The following is an 11,718-nucleotide window of genomic DNA, read 5'->3' as shown; positions in this document are numbered from 1 at the left end:
AAGACTCTACCCCAATACGGTCACATTCATGGGGCAAGAGGAGTAATGACTTGGAAATATCTTTTCTGGAGGTCACCATTCAACTTATCACAGGGACCATTACCTAAAACCTATGCAGAAACAGCATATACCTTTATAAATGTGGAATTATAAGGGAAAATAAGACAGCAAGCCCGGTGTGGCTCACTTCTATAGGTAGCATTTTAAGTTAAAACAAATTATCTAATTTGAATGTCAGGTAACAATTAGTATAATCTTCCACATGAACAGAAAAGCTTATTCTTAGAAGAAAAAACAGAAAAGTTTAAATCTCTGGAGGAAGTTAAGCCATGAGAAGCAACCTCTCCTCCTTTTTCATTACAAACTTTAAAAGATTCCACCACGAAAACTAAGAAAATTTTAGAAAAACATCACAATTTAAAAATATAAGCTATTTTCTACCTTTTTTTCCAATTTTTAAAAAAGTATTGCTATTGGTTGGTTCTAAAAATTCCAGCTGACAGTTGGGGTGATTCACTGATATCTTTTCAGCCTTCTTGCCCTACTTTTTTTTTTTTTTTTAAAGCACAAATGTTTTTAGAATCACCTTTATTTAGCAAAGTTTACACAACAGTAAGGTCATTTCCAATTGAGGTCTTTATAAGTTTGTTGTGAATTAATAGAGGTAAGAGTATGCAGCTGCAAAGTGGAATTTCATTGGCTGAAGCAAGTCACCAGACAACATTTCATTTTAAGCAGGTGGGGAGTAGCCAGGGCTCCCAAGGAGAAAGGGCCAGATTATCTGAGAAACAGCCCAAACTACCACACATTGGCATCCAAAGAAATGGCAATAGATTTTTTTGATTCAGGCTGTGGATCCGGTCCACTTTCTTCCACGTCTAATCAAAGCTCATGTGGTCTTGACAAGGAAATTCAATTTAAATTATTATCTCTGTAACAAACAAGAGAGAGTTAGCCCTCCTCTTAAAATTTCTTATGGAAGTGACCAAAGTACAGCCTACATTGTTCTTTCTCTACTGATGTATATTTAGAGAATATAATTTTCAGAAGTAGTGGCAAATATTTGAGGTGTCAGGGTCTCTCTACTGTCCAATGGGGTGTGTGTATGTGTGTGTGTGTGTGTGTGTGTGTGTGTGTGTACATGTGTGGGGGGATACATATATGTTGTGCTATTTGTTATCGAATATATTTGCTCATATTTGAGGTCCCGTCTCTCTGGGCAAATAATAAGACTTCGCCTCCCAACGCTCCAAAGTCTCGTGTGGTCGTCTAGCTTACTTCGGACAGTGAGCTCATTGGAAGTAGCGTATGTCACTCTGGACAGAAGCCTTTAATCATCTAGAAGACACTGCAGTGATACCTTTCACTCAGTTATGGTAGCCAACACAGCATGCTCTACAGGGAGAATAAATCCATCAAAGGCCATCTTGCCTTTCCGAATGAGGAATGACATGCAGCTGAGACTTCGCAGACCAGGATGGACATGCAGCCTGGGTCAAAATAAACCTTTGAGATTTGGGGTTTTGCTACATTATGAACATAGCCATCCATCTCTCCATCACCTTCGCAGTGTGTGTGGCTCTCCCCCAGCATGGGGACCACTTTCCTCTCTTCTGCCCCCCCTGAAATGGGCTGAATGGGTGGCTTGCTTTGACCAGTCCCCTGAGGGGGGCAAACTGAGAGTGAGGAAGGCCTCCCACTCTCCCCTCCACCACCCTCAGCCTGCCTTGGAAGCCAGCCATCCATGGGGAGGGACCACATGTGCAAAGACTGGCTGAGGGCCAGTGTCCACCTCCAGGCATGACCCACGGGCCCGCCTTGGACCCCCTCGGCCCCAGATGACAGCACCCCACGAGTGACCCCAGGCGAAACCCAAGGGAAGAAATGCTAACTCAGTCCTGTCCAAAAACTGTTGGACTCTTAAGTGAAGAAATTTGCTGTTTGGGGTCACGCGGTTTTGTTTGTGTGGTTTGTACGTGGCAATGGATAACAGATGAGCGTGAACTGTGTTTATCCTGATTAATGCGTATCTGTGTGTGCACTCATGGGTGTGCACAGTTGTGTGTATGCGGGTGATAGAGATCTGTGTATATATTACACACATCTACACACACGGATATGTCAGACTGATTTTGATCAGCGGGCGGGGGGGCAAGAATGTGTGACCCCATTTTTCTTTTTATAAACAGAGAAATTCAGATGTTCCCTCGAATTTTCCTTTATTTCTGTCAACCTGATTTCAGCAGATGGCTGGATTAAAGTGATCTTACAAAATGGACTTGAGGAAGTCATTCTCTAATAGCTGATTCTTCTGGAGACAAATGGTATTAAAAAACCAGATTGTGGGGTTAGAAGATCAGTATCTCTGTTTTTTCCTCTCTGTTCTGATACATTCCAGAATATTCTATGCGGTCCATTGCCAGACCTGATTGAGGCCACCTTCAGGGTCAGGAAAGATAGCATTCATGCGCCTTTTAGAGGTTAGGATTACATCACTCCTAACTGACACTGTTGTGATTAGTCAAGCTGGAATCATTTGGGCTAAAATTGAGCATGGAAATCCACTGATGGTTTTAATAGAGAAAGTCTTGTATAAAAAGTTATAAAGACTTTTCTAAATTATTTCATCTGAGGAAGAGGGTTGCTTTACAAGAAGGGACCAGAATTCAGGCCGATTAGAGCCTACAGCTAGAAAGAATAGGTTTGGCTGAAGTGGAAAATTTTTAATATTTGCTTGAAAACTAGGTATTCTAATGCTGCCATACCAATGACCATTAGCTAAGGTGAATAAAACCACACAAACCCACACAAATTCATTACCTTCCAGTTCTCCTCCACTCTCAGTCCAGTGTGGGTTTTCAGTGGACTGCAACACAGATGTCAAAGGATTAGTTCTTCTCTGGAGGCCCAGGGACAACCTGTCCCCTCATTCAGACACTGGGGTAATTCAGGTCATCGTGGTTGTAGAACTGGGACCCGCACTGCCTTGCTGGCCATCTCCTGGGAGTCATTCTTTCTCCCAGAATCCTCTCTCCAATGCTCGGACCTTGCCCTTACCTCTTGTCACTTTTCTTCCTGCCATCTGATTCGTCACCCTATTGTCTTCTTCCAACTTCACGAACTCATGAAATTAGTTTGGATCCATTCAGATAATCCAGATGATTTTCTCATCCCGGATGTGTTACTTTAATCACGGCTGAAAAGCCCTTTTGCCGTGGAAAGTGACATCTTCACAGGTTCCAGGGATTGGAATGTGGACATCTCAAAGAGCCGTCATTCTGTGCCCCCACCCCCCTGCCACACACAACCCACAGAGAGGCAAAGGGTCATTAGAGGTACATGTTTTGAGTATCTCGAGAACACCGGGTCTCACTCTCCAGGCTGGGCGGTTTGGGGCATGAGCTCAGGGAAGGAGCACGTTAGAGATTCTGTGTACCTTGGTGACCAGTGGGGTATGCTCTGTGCGAGGACAAATGAGGTTCCTGTTCCGGCCTTACAGTTTGTCCATTTATTTAGAAACACTTCAGACTTTTCCATCATACCTTTTATTTATTTTTAAAAAGTATTTTTAACTACTTCTGACTATTTAGGGAGGGACTCCTTTATAGATGAAAACTGACTATTCATGTCCCAGTCTTGAGACACTCACTGGCGAATCCGGGACTCAGGACATATGTGCAGTTTGGGTGTCCCCCTGCAGAGTGGGACAACCCGAAGGATGTCACCACCTCTTTTTCTGACTCTGTGGGGGAATGGTCCCAAACTGGAGACATTGTCTTCTTTCATGGGGAGTGTAGAGAATGAGAGGGTGCTCACAGGACGGGAACTCATTTTGGGCAGTCATATGGATCTCAGTCAGAAGCAAGGTAATATCAATGGGAACCCAGTGATAAAATGAAGATCTTCTATTGGGTCTACTGGGCCCCACCCATTATGACCTAACAAAAATATTCACATCATGTGTTTTCCCCTCTAATGGCTTTGGATGGGGCCCTTGCTAGGAATGTGCCCATGCCTCGGTTTCTCATGCATCGGATAGACCTGGTGGGGAATCAGGTCATGTCCTGTGAAGCGTTCATACAGATGGAAGGAAACAACCCCTAAGCTACAGCTCTGAGCTGGGTGTTCCAAGTAGAGGAAGGTTCAGCCCAAGATTTGGTATTAAATGTGGTACTGTCACCCTTCCCAGAGGGCAGCCAGTCTTGGTCTGGAGGGGAGTCACAATTAGGGATGTCAAAGTGGCCTTTTGGAAACCAACCTCTGTTGCTGCCATCCCCACGTCTTCGGGGAGGGATACTCTCCATTTTGGGGGGCAGGAGTTCTGGGGTTCCCGTGCTCCCAGTGGTTGCTCTCAAGTCTGGTCTCAGCTGTCCCCTTTGAGAGTCTAAGAACTGGTTTGATCAGTTTTCACAGAGGTTATCAAGCCTTGGGGGTCTGATCCATGCAGGAAAATTAATAACAGACAGATTTATTAAATCTGAATGCCGATTTGCTAATTTGCCACAGGGGATAGTCTTTGCAGGCATAAGGATACTTGTATCCAAGGCAACCTCTCCTGGAAAAGCAGATGTAGAGTGAGAGCAAGGGGAGGGCGAGGTTTTGTGGGGTGCTGTATTCATATCGTGTCTTTCGTGACTTCTGAAAACGAGTGTTAATGATTAGAAACCCATGTTGTGTTGTTATGGTGGTTTTAGAGTAAATGATACTCCTCGGTTTTCCATTGCCCTGGACTCCCAGCAGGCTTGTCACGGGAACATGTTGCCTCATCCTTGCTGCAATATAGTTGAATAAGTAACCGTTTTTAAATTGGATTATCAGCCAACTTTGCTACCAATTACTTCTATATCAATAGCAAGTCATTTGGGGTAAATTAATTTGATCCGCGAGTAACTCATGCATTATTGATTGTTTACTAGATTTAATTCCAGGAACTGGTGCATTTTATTGCAACACTTGGAGAGCGTCTGCCGCGCAACTCACCGTGGGGGCCCCAGCAAAGAGCTCTCGGCGCCGCGGGAGAGCTTGGCAGACATGCGCAGTAAAGATTACTGAATTAGACTCCCCGAGGACGTGGTTTTGAGAAAGGTTTCAGGTGATTTTCCGGTCCGTAGCAGTATGAGAGCCGTGGCTGTCATGGTTAAGAACATAGATTCTCAGGCCAGATGGCCTGGATTTGTAGTTTGACTAGTCCACTGCAGGCTGGATACCCTCAGGAAAATCTCTTCACCTCTCTGAAACTCAGGCTTCCCATCTGCAAAATGGACCTAATTATGATGCTTGCTTCTCAGGGCTATTGTGAGGGTTAGCTGACTCAACACGTGTACAGTGCGTTCTGAGCGGCCCCTGGCCTTAGGAGGCACATTCTAAGTGGTCGCTGTAACTTTGGCCATCATTCGCGGGGTGGTAGAGAGTGAGAAAGGGTCTGCTCTCGGGGCTCTAATTTCCGGAGTGTTCAGCATCTGAATGGTGGTGGGATGACAGCCCCGGGGAAGAGGGTCCTCTTATCTGTTCCAAGATGAGTGAATTCATCTGACTCTGGCTTCTTCGCTACCACAGGCCTGTCGGTTTTTAAGATCACTCTTGCCTTTGAAATTCTGTGCCTACACATTAGCCCAGTCTCTTGTCCTGCTAGGGCCCCATCAGGAGGAGAGGTGTAAGTCAGTCAGGGCTGAGCCGCATCAGCGCAGGAATATTTGTAGTAGAAGCCAATGGACCGTTTTAAGAAAAGAGTGGGTTTCAGCAAACCGCCTTTGATTGCGATCCAGGGTCCGCTGGAACGGGAAGGTGAGGCCCAGCCAGGGCTTCCAAAGCACATAGTGAATGTTTTCTGACTTTAAATTACACAAATGAGTCATGTCAACTGACATAAAAACTAGGAAACACCAGATTAGCAAAAGGGGGGGAAAAAAAAAACACCCATAATTCTATTGCCCTGAGAAAATAGCAATTAATTTTTTAAATGCATGTTCCTCCGGCTTTTTCTATGTATATATTTTAAATTAAAATTGGACTGTACTATAATTCTCTCCTTTACTGGCTTTTAAAACCTAACATGTTGTGAATGAGTTTTTAATATCAATAATTGTAGGCTATCTAGATCACTGTTAATGATTGAATTATATTTCATTGTGACTTATGGTTTACTTAATAATTCTTTGAAGTATTTAAAAAATACCTTTCCATCTCATACCCAATATGCAATGAGAGCTCATGTATGAATATCCAATACTTGTCTGCTCCTTTCCATAGAGCACATTCTCAAAGGCTGAATTACTAGATCAGGAGGGTAAGGCATGTTAATGGCTTCTATTAAATGTTGCCAGTCACCTTCCGAAAAAGTTTAAACCTGTTTCTGCCTCCACCAACAGTAGATAAAAATGCCACCATTTAAAACTTTGCCCATGGTGGGTATTTTTCTTCATTTTAATCTTGCCCAATTTCAAAATGCTGTCTCACCCTATCTAAAATATTCATGAAATATTTACTGAGCCCTTGCATGTGCCAGGCACCGTGCAAGGCCCTGGGGCTTGTCCTTACAGAACTCACATGGCGGCTATTGGAAGAAGAACACCTCCTCCTGACAGTAGGGAAGCGCCCCGCTAGGAATCATGGGTGGCACAGCATGTCGGAGGCGGGGCTTCCTAATCAGAACCCGAGTCAGGACTAACGCCCAAAGCGGGGGCATCGTGGGACTCCCCCAGACATCAGGGTGGGAAATGGAACTGGAGAGAGAATGCAAACACCAGGGCTGGGAGAATGCAGGGTGAGACCGCGCCGTGGCATGCAGCCGTTGTAATTAGTTTTTCCTTGATTTCTAGACAGGTTGAACATTTTGAGAGCTTATTGGTCTTTTTTTTTTTTTTTTCTTGTGAAGCTCTTCTCGACATCCTTTCTCTGTTTGGCTGTCCAAGTATTCTATTGATTCTGCTTTTCTGGTTCTAAGAATCCTTCTATGGCAGAGGTATAGTAACCCGTGGCCAATCGTGAGACACATTTAAAATAGCATTTGGGGCATATCTACTTCTTTAATAAATTGCCCATTTTATAATCTTTTTCATTTTCCTTTTGAGATGTGAAGTGGGGTTTGTGTTGTTTTGTTTTTTGGTCTTCGGTTTTGAGATTTATTTCTAAAATAAAGACAGTAACTCAGTCTCTTACATGTTATTTCTTTCTGGTCTTCACTCATCTTTTAATTATTGTTGGGGGATTTTTGATTCTGCAGAAATTTAAATTAAGTAGTTATATTTGTCAGCCTCTCCTTTAACTATTAAATCCTTCTCTACCTAATAATTTTATGAGGATGTAATTGTCATTTAAGGTTTGTAGTTGAATGAACTTCGGCAAATCCATGCACCATGTAACCACCGCTACAATCTAGACATAAAATATTCCCCTCATCCCAGAAAATGGCCTCATGTCCTGTTCCAGTCAATTCTCTCCGCACCCCAGGCCCTAACCACAGACCACTGCTGTTCTGATTTCTATCACCACAGACTCATTTTGCTTACTCTGGAGCTTCTTAAAAATGCAATCATGCATTAGGCACTCTGTGTCTAGCTCTTTCCACTCAATGCAATGTTTTTGATATTTATTCATGTTGGTGCATGTAGCAGTATTTGTTCCTCTTAATTCTGAATAATAATTCATTGCATGACCGTATTTCCATGTAGTTATCCATTCATCCAAATGTCTTTTGGTGGACATTTGGTTTCTTTTATGTTTTTGGCTACTATGAACAGAGCTGCTATGCACATTCTTTGTATAAGCCTTTTTGTGGACATATGCTTTATTTCTCTTGGGTAACTGGATAGGAATGAAATCGTTGAATCATGGACTACGTCTATGTTTAACTTTACAATAAGCTGACAAACGAGGTCATCAGAGCCATATCATTTTCATTCCCACCAGCCAACTATGAGGGTTCTAGTTTCTCTGCGTTTGACCAACGCTTGTTCCATCTTTAATTAATTTCTCTGTAAATTCTGAGCAAGGAGGAATCTAACGTCATCTCTCCCAGGGTGGTTAGCACTGAACATTATTCATCAACTTGTCCATAATCTCTCCATTTCTTTAAAGACCAGAATGATTTTTATAAACTTTTTTTTCTTTTTATGGACTATCCCTTTATTCCCCTGGTTTTTCTGAAGCCAGCATCATTCGGTTTTAGTCATGATTGTTTCCTAATCTGTTTCAATATCTGAGAGTGAAAGTCATTCCTCTTTACTTTTTTTGTTGCTGTTGTTGTTCCAAAAGATATCTGGCTATTCTTTTTTTTTTAATATTATTTATTTCTTTAACACAGAGAGAGAGATCACAAGTAGGCAGAGAGGCAGGCAGAGAGAGGGAAGGAAGCAGGCTCCCCACTGAGCAGAGAGCCCGAAGCGGAGCGTGATTCCAGGACCCTGGGATCATGACCTGAGCTGAAGGCAAAGACTTTAACCCACTGAGCCACCCAGGCGCCCTATCCAGCTATTCTTACACATTTAATTTGTGCTTGAAATTCAGGATTGTTTTCCTAAAAATGTGACTTTTATAAGTCAAGAAATAATGGAGAGATAGAGAATAAAATTGCGATTGTTCCGTTCGTCTATAGATTTTTGCCCAAGAAAATTAACAACCCAAAGTCTTATTTTTAAAAAGGTGTTAGGTATTATTCTTACACAACAAATGCAAGAGGGTTTTGGGTTTTGTTTTGTTTTTTTTTTTAATTCCATACCTAGCTGAAGTTCAAGAGTCCTTTTAATTACAGCTTCAGGCATGGAAATTCTTATGGGAAATAATTTTAAATGTTCTCAACTTCCTATGATCTATTTTTGGAGGGGAATTTATATTTCTTGTTAATCTGCTCCAGATATGGTTACTGTGCTCACAAGGCTTGCCACTAAAGTGACCTAGCCGAGCTGTCAGACTCAGACCAAAGTCTGATGTCCTAAAGTTACCCACTAATGGAGCAAGTTTGTTACCAGAAGATCATTTACTAACCACAAAGCCAACTGCAACCTTACCTTCATGCTCAGAAATCACTATATAACCAAAATCTGGGTTTTAGGAGAGAAAAAGATTATGGCTCCCATCAAGGAAGGAACAGTGGACTTTGAGTAGTTGGGAATTATTCTGAGTTTGGGACTAATTTTCAGAGCTATTGATTAAAATTTAAGACCATAATTGATGCAATCCCATTTGGTTTCTCTTCTTGACTTGTGCTAGGGGTTAAGATCCTGGGAAGTTCAAAGAGGAAACAATGGAGCTGAGAGTATAGAGAAATTGGAACGTTCATGTTGTGTTGGTAGGAATGTAAAATGGTGCAGCTGTTATGAAAAACAATAAGACTATTCCTATTGTTTAGGATTAAAAATGGAACAATTAAAAATGGGACGATCATATGATCCAGCAGTTGCTTCTGGATATATACCTAAAAGAACTGAAACTAGACTCTCCAAGAGTTGTCTGTAAACCCATGTGCACAGCAGCATTATTCACAATGGCCAAAAGGTGGAAGCGACCCAAGTATCCACGGACAGATAACCATATAAACAAGATGTGCTCTCCACATACGATTAAATGCCATTCAGACTCAAAAAGGAGGAAAATTCTGACACATGCCATGGCATGGATGAACCTGGAAGACAGGCCAAGTGAAATGTCGAGAGGCCTGACACCCAAGGGAAGACATCTTAGGTCTCTTCCTAAGTCAACATGACTGTGTAGAAACTTTGTGTACACCAACAATCTGCTTTGTGAATGACTAGCCTAAAGGAATCCATCTTGTCCTTGAGATATCCATCAGTGCTCCTACTGCCCACATTCCTTTACGATAAAACTTGTGATTCCTGCTGATAAGCTAATCTACAATCTTTTGAGCTTTTACAAGAGGTGAAAAGTATATAACCCTATAAAATCCATTCATTCTCCAGAGTACTTTCTTCCCCGGGAAGAGGGTGTTCCCCAGGCATCTGTCCTAACTTGGGCTGGAATATAACTCTCTTTCCTATTTTTTTTAGAGATTCTTAAAGTTTTGTTGCTTTTACATGAACACCAGTCACAAAGACTAAAATACTGTGTAATTCTACTACTCATCCATGGTACTTAGAATGAGCAAAACCACAGAGATGGAAACTACACTGATGGTTGCCAGAGACAAGGGTGTGGTGGGGATGGGGAGCTATTGTCTAAAGGGGGCAGAGTTTCAGTTTTGCAAGATGAAAAAAGTTCTGGAGGTGAATGCACAACACGGTTTAATGTACTTACTGCCACTGAACTGTACACTTGAAAGTGGCTAAAATGGTAACTTTTGTGTTATGTATATATTTTAGTACAATTACAATTCATTCTTAAAAAGTAAATGGAACAAAAAAGATCCTAGGAGATTCAGGTTCTGAAAAACTACATGAAGGGTAATTATGTTCGTCAAGGTACATTAACTGAAACAAGCAGTCCCCAAATTTGGCTGGCTTAGTGAGATACAAGTTTATCACTCATATTTCGGTCCGTTGTGAGTTTGGTGAGGGCAGGGGGTTGGTGTATTTGGCTCATAATTCATTCAAGGAACCACACCCCTGCAGTCTTGTGTGCCCGCAGTCTCCTCTAGTTCCTTGGAGTCCCATTTATTGGAGAGAAGAGGAAGAGGATGAAGAAAGCGCTTTGGGTAGTTTTTTTATGGGTCAGGCCTCAGAGTGGCACACATCAGTCCCAGTTACATTCTCCCTGGGGGAACTCTATCTCAGTGACACCCATAGTGCAAGGGACACTGGGAAATGTAGTTTAGCTGTGAGTCCATGAGGAAGAAGGGTCTTAGATATTTCTGAAAACTGTGGGGCTCTGTTCCAGGTGAGTCCCACTGGAATGGCATATTTAATAACAGTGTTGTGAGAATAAGATCTGCAATATTCTTAGGCTCTAATAGGAAAGATATTTCTTACAGGAAGCAAAGAGATACTATGTCTACACAACTGGTCCCAAGTGCTTATGATTATACATAGTGATGTGAATATACATATAATTATTTCAATTTATCCACATTTTTATCTGAAGATTTACAGCTTCAACAACAGACCTTCAAAATTTCTTCTGAAATTCAGGCGAAGAGTGACTCTCATGGAGACAGTCATTACTAAGATCAAGTTCAGAGACCGGACGGTAGGGAAAGCTGATTGGCACCACAGCTCATATGGGAATATAGAAACCCCCAGCCACTAAGGGCTCATTGCAAGGTTCTAGATGACTCTTTTCTTCTAGATGCTCTACTACTGAAGTGAGTGGGAGTGGATGGAGGGGCTCAGGCAGGCCACAGAGCCCAGCCACAAATTCAGTGAGTCATAAGTTGCCTTCTGGCTTCTGGAGTGCTCCATCCTCAAACCTTCCCCTGGGCTCCTTCAGAAAGACCTATAGAGGCACACCCCATTTTATTACCCTTTATTGAACTTCACAGATACTCTGGTACAAATCAAAGTTTTGTGGTACCCTGCATTCAGCAAGTCTACCCGTGCCAATCTTCTAACATTTGCTCACTTCATGTCTGCGTGTAACATCTTGATATTTCTTACAATATTTCTGAGGTTTTCATCATTATTGTATTTGTTAAGATGATCTTTGGTTAGTGATGAGGACTCACTGTTAGCGTGTTTTATCGATGAAGTATTTTTAAATGAAGGTAGGCACATCGTCTTTTCTAGATACGATGTCTTTTGTGAATCTGACAGACTACAGTACTGTTGTCCA

The sequence above is a fragment of the Mustela putorius genome, unplaced genomic scaffold (assembly GCF_011764305.1).
Source record: "Mustela putorius furo isolate JIRA1106 unplaced genomic scaffold, ASM1176430v1.1 tig00000857_pilon_pilon_pilon, whole genome shotgun sequence".
Taxonomy (NCBI): domain Eukaryota; kingdom Metazoa; phylum Chordata; class Mammalia; order Carnivora; family Mustelidae; genus Mustela; species Mustela putorius.
The sequence above is the reverse complement of the archived record's forward strand: the minus strand, read 5'-3'. Positions refer to the sequence as shown.